Source organism: Octopus bimaculoides, chromosome 11, assembly GCF_046866305.1.
Source record: "Octopus bimaculoides isolate indiv1 chromosome 11, ASM4686630v1, whole genome shotgun sequence".
Lineage (NCBI taxonomy): Eukaryota > Metazoa > Mollusca > Cephalopoda > Octopoda > Octopodidae > Octopus > Octopus bimaculoides.
In genome coordinates, this window is record NC_142938.1 from 53140728 (window position 1) to 53146727 (window position 6000).

Sequence of the window (6000 nt, forward strand, 5' to 3'; positions counted from 1 at the left end):
CGATCTCGTAGGATAAAGACTTCTTGGCTGACTGAGGCACATATCTGTATGTATAGCTGACCAAAATTTTACTTAGCTTAACGTGTCTTCTCAAGTACAGCAAATCGCCTGAAGACTCATTCTCTTGACATCTCCTTAATGAGGCCTAGTGTCTGAAGATCCTTTCTCACCACTTCATCCCACCACAAATTAATGCAAATGAAGAAAGCTAACTCATCAGATCACCAGAACATTATGGTTACATCTACAATTTAAATTTGCATTAATTTGCAAATATATTGTTGCATTGTATAATGCTGAGCATACATATTGATGCAGACATGTACATATAATTTTGCATACTGAAATTAATACATGAAGAAAGTTATGAAATAACTGTAATCATATAGAAGCAATATGGATAAATATATCTGTCTTTACCTCTTACTCCTCTTGACCTCATACTTTATTTACTCCAAGACGAAAAATTTATCTTTAGGTTTTTCTGGATTTTCAGTTACACAGACACATTACATTACATCATCATCATTTAATGTCTGCTTTCCATGGTGGCATGACTTGGACAGTTTGACTGAAAACTGGTAAGTTGGGGTGGAGGGCTGCACCAGGTTCTGATCTGAATTTGGCAAGGTTTCTACAGCTGGATGCTCTTCTTCACACCAACCACTCCAAGAGTGTAGGTGGGGGTGGGGCATTATAGATTCTTATTGAAATTCAATTAACCTATAATTGAATTGGATGTTAGTTTAATATGTATGCAAAGTTTCGTCAAGATTGGTTCACTGGCGTAGGCAGCAAGATGGTATTAGACAGATCGACAGACAGAAATTGCCATTTAGGTATAAGATACATATAGATATATATATCAAATTAAATACACAACTGAAAGAGCTACTAACAGTTTCTTGCTATTGAACAGGCATATTTATAAAATAAGCCATGTATCTTAAAGTAATCTTTTGGTGGAATACCATGAAGTAGTTGATAACTTCCATTATCAAGTCAGCAGTGGAGGTGGATGCTCAGAAAGCATAGCTGTTAGTATAAGAATAAGCTAGACAAAGTTTAGAGAGCTTCTACCTTTCTTGGTAACTAAGGGCTTCTCCCTGAGAGTGAAAGGCAGTTTGTATGATGCTAGTGAAACATGGACTTTGACCACTAAAGACATGTCTAGGCTTGAAAGAAATGAAGCTAGTATGCTTTACTGGATGTGCATGTCAGTGGGCATGTATGACAGAGTGTAAGCATCTTTATGTGATTACCTTTACACTTAGGTGCCGTGTCACCTTTCTGTCTCTCACTACTTGTTTCGCCTACCCACATTCACCCTAGCTCCCCTCTCTTTTTCTCACTATCCCTCCCCTCATTGTCTCCCCATCTGCTCTTCCCCTTACTTTTATAAGATCCCCCAACCTTTCTTTTCTTCAATGATTCATGAGTCCTCACCATTCTAATCTATTTCTCCCTTCTCTCTCTTTTTACTCTTACCTTCCACATATTCTCACCTTTATATCGTTGGATAGCATCTGACCCCTCTTACACAACCCACTCCATTCCTTTTACACTCTGTTCCCCCACTTTTTCTCAACCACCCTGACACTGATCTCTTTCCCCTGGTCTCAACCGTACTCATTCTCCCAATTAGTGTCTTGTTTTTGTTTTTTGTTATTCTCTCCTCTGCTACCCTATCACAGCTAACAGTCTGTTCCTCTCAATTTACTTATACTTTGTCATCACCTTGTCTTGAACAATCATGTTCTCTCCTGTTTCTCCTCCTTTTATAGGGGTCACTTTAAGCCCTTAGTCTTGCAAGATATGACAAGCTTCACCAGTGCTGGAGTTGTCATCAGAAAGCACCCACTACATTCTGTAAGTGATTGGAAAGGCATCTTGTAGAAACCATGCAAAATATACACTGGAACATGACATAGCTCTGCAACTTATCAAATTCTGTTGGAATGTCTAACTCATGCCAGCATGGAAGGCATATATTATTATATGATATATATCTATGTCTAGGATATAGCTAAATAAAATCGCAGTCATCCATATATATGGGCATGTTCTTTGCAGGTGTCACATAAAATGCACTCATGCTGGTGCTGTGTAAAATGCATCTGTGCTGGTGGCACATAAAAGGTACCCAGCATACCCTGTAAAGTGATTGGCATTAGGAAGGGCATCCAGCCTAGAAACCATGCCAGAACAGACAATTGGAGTTTGGACAGCTTCCCTGCAGTGTGTGTGTGTTTGTATGAAAAATATCTTTTGTCATGTTTGTTACATGAAATATGTATATATTCTTATCAGTCACTCGAATTAACAACATAGAGGTCTTAGTTGTTTCTTATGGTAATATATATTAAATATTATTTAATATCATTATTAAAATAAATACTATCACTAATAATTCTTTTTACTATAAGCCCAAGACCCGAAATCTATGGGGAGGGAGCACATCAATTACATCAATTTCAGTGCTTAACTGGTACCTATTTCATTGACCCCCAAAAGAATGAAAGGCAAGGTCAACCTCAGTGGAATTTGAAATGAGAATGTAAAGCCAGAAGGAATGCCACTAAGAGTTTTGTTTGGTGTGTTAAAGATTCTGTCAGTTTACCACCTCACTACTGGTGACAATAATATTATTAATCACCATAGTAATAATAATAAGAGCAGTAACATTCATAATAACACTGAGCTCTAAATTCCATCAATAATATCTCTAAAAATAGTAGCAAAAGATCGTTAGAGATACTAAAATTCTGACTATAATAAAAAAGATTATGGTAATCCATCTATAATACTATTATTAAAACATTGATGTTAGTAATATTATTATTAATGTATTATAGTCTTATTACACTGGTCAACAAAATGAAACTTTTTTTATTCATCAGAGTTGCTGATTGACTTTTCTGGGTTAATTTTTGATGCTGATTATGAATCTGAAGTCCGATTTCCTCTATCAGGTCACATTTTCATGTTAATGATACCTGCTGTTTTAACTTATAGGATATGTAAAGCATGTCTGTATAAAGTATATTGAATACAAGATACGATAATTTCATGGCTTTTTATTGTACAAAATTTAAATTATTGTGTACAAATAAGTTAGAATACACTCAAATGCATAACAACTTAAAATCGGTGGTTTTTGGAAATTTGGCCTTCACATATTCAAAACCTTTTGAGCTTTGCCTGGCAAGTATCTTCACAAATTGTTTCATGAGGCCAAGCTTTATGTGAAGAGGGAGAAGAAGAACATTTTCTGTGTTTAAAGGTGGCTTATTCTAGACGCTAAAAACTCCCAGCTCATAGGCTTTTCGCAAAAGCCACTCTGATTGCACATAGTGCTTGATAGTTGCACGATTGTCCCACAGGCATAAAAAGCAACAATATTTTGTGAACCCAGATTGCATTCCCATCAGCTTTCCAATCACCTTCAAGTCTCAACATATTTTCCAGCTGTAGTTTGTATACTTTATGGCATTGAGAGGAGTACTTGCATGTTTTTATCACACTCCTTCATGTGCACTGAATGTCCTATGGGACTGGATGGTTTCTTATTGCTGTTGTGTAGAAGTACTGCCTTCGGCTTCTCTTAGGTGACTCAATGAATAAGCGCCATTCAGCTGGAACATGCTCTTGGAACCAACAGCGAAATAACTCATCAGTGTTATTACTGAAACAATGTGGTCCATCAACAGAGAAGAATGAAGTCAGATCCCTATTTCTCTTCCTGAAATGAGTAATACAAACATCTTTCTTAAGCAGACACTTTTCTTGTAGGCGAGACGCTAATAGTTCAGCGTTATCCTTTGACAATGACAAGTCTCTAACTAAATCATTTAACTCTCTTTGAGAAAATTTCTGTGGTATGTCTTCATTTTCAATCGTGAAATCTGCATCCACTTCGGTGTCTTCCACAGCAGTAGTATTTTCTTCAGGAAATACATGTTCGTCAGACATCTGAAGGCCATTTTCTGGTGGTATTGGAATAGGAAGATCATCATCGTTGTGCGGTACTGGTCTTCTTGCTGATTCCAAGTTGGGATACACAATCTTATGCTTGGTCTTTACAGTAAACCCACATACATTAACGCTGCAGAAATAACAGCCCATGAAATGATCCTTTGGCTCTCTCTATATCATAGGTATTGCAAACGGCATTGCTCTCTTCCTCTTGTTTAGCCAATCCCTTGGTCCATTTGAACAAGCTGAGCAGATGATGTGCGGGGCCAACTCTTATCTTGATCCCCAAGAGAGCAGCCAAAGTATAACTGGTAGACCTTCTTGATTTCACTTGTGATGACACGTTGCTGAGCTTTGGTGGTAAAGGAACCACAGACATGACAAAATATATCAGGACTGTTCTTGCAATGTCTTGACATCCTAAGTAGAATTTTATGATGATGATGACTTGGCACTTTAAACAGAAAGTAAAATTTATGAAAAGAAAAGATTATGAAAACATAAAATTACAAAATGAATACAAATAGTTATAAAACAGAAGTCAGAATTTACCTGTATAAGACATTTATGTGTAGCGATACTGCTGATGGGAGTTATATGCCTCCATCATCTCATCAGAAAAAACTGTGCCTGATAGAAGGAAACCGATTACATTTTTGAAATCTGTGGGTAAAACTACCTATAAAACATCATATAATATCCCTGATGAAAATTGGCTGTTGATCAGTGTTATTAGATGATTACCATTGTTGGTTCGTTGATGATATTGATAATAGTTTCAGTTATGTCTCTGATGTAGCTGAAAGATGACAGTGATGATGATGTTGATGATAATGATGCTATTATTAGGGTGATGAAGTGTAGAGGGGGAAGAAAATTGTGAGTCCTTTTTTATTTTTTTCTCTTGGTAATGGGTGTATGATTCACCTACAGAGTTGCTAGGATTGCATTACACCATGACAAATGTTATAAAAGAAGTTATTCTACATTCCATCATGTATTCACATTAGATATATGTATACTGTTTGTGTATTTATTGCTAAATAAATTAAAACTTCCAACAAATATGAAAGGAAACTGCAATTAACATAATTTGGCTGACACTGGATTGCACTTATAATATAGAGAAACATTTTTAGTAATATGGCTGTAGAAAGTAGCATTGTGAATGATATGAGAGAGAGAAAAAAGTCAAAGAAGGATAACTGTCTTGCAGTGAATTAAAATTAGATTTCTGTGGTTGAACTCTTCAAAAATAAAAGAGACTTCAAAACCACACTTTGATAAAAAATATATTAAAATTAGGATTTTTAAGAATTCTCTTGACGATGTAGACTTTAATAATTGCTTTCTTTTTGTAAAAGTTACATACTACAGACTAATTAATAAGTGGCTTTCTTTATTATACTTATAGATATGAAGGGATTGATAGATAATGTATGTAATGTTGGCAATAGTGCTAGGTGTTATAGTGCAAAGGGTTTTCTTTCCTAATGTTATACTATATGTTATACTGTGTGTAATGTATATTGTTTATGTTGAGTGTGTAATGTATATAATATTTTATGAAATCATAGTACTGGTAATTCTATCCTCCTGAGTCAAGTAATGGTCTATAATTAAGATAAGATCAATAAATTTTGTACCTGTAGACTGTTATTTTCTCAGATTTCTTGTTTAAAAATTCTGAATTTGTAAAGGGGATCTGTTATGCTTCTTTGGTACAAACATTAGATTTTGTTCCTTCTGTATAGTATGATTTCAGCCCCAAACCTCCTCTACAGAGTGAATTGAATGCTGGTTTCTTTTAAGCACCAGAGGTAGCTTGATAATGTAGCCATGTTCTTCTTTGCTTTGTGTCTCAAGTGTATCTACACTTTAACTTATTTTCCTTAAGTCTGGTGTATATCTGTCTGAAGTGTTAGTTACCACATTATTCAGGTAGACTGTATTTTTTTCTAGCTATTTAGACATAAAAGGATAACTAGGTGGATTCATACAATTACAGTCACACTTGGAGGCTTT

General features: G+C 35.5%; 2 protein-coding genes across 4 annotated transcripts in view; one reads left to right on the top strand and one right to left on the bottom strand.

The window, feature by feature from the left end:
* LOC106873911 (carboxypeptidase Q) overlaps nt 1-6000 on the bottom strand; it is a 61934-nt gene that overhangs the window by 47498 nt on the left and 8436 nt on the right. The window contains exon 2 of one of the 3 annotated variants that reach the window (XM_089360022.1): nt 4528-4605. The exons of the other annotated variants lie outside the window; for them this stretch is intronic. The gene's annotated coding sequence lies outside the window, so the exon portion shown is untranslated. The remainder of the gene's footprint in view (nt 1-4527; nt 4606-6000) is intronic. 3 annotated transcript variants of the gene reach the window in all.
* LOC106876150 (putative transcription factor p65 homolog) overlaps nt 1-6000 on the top strand; it is a 61088-nt gene that overhangs the window by 10792 nt on the left and 44296 nt on the right. The gene's annotated exons all lie outside the window — the stretch shown is intronic.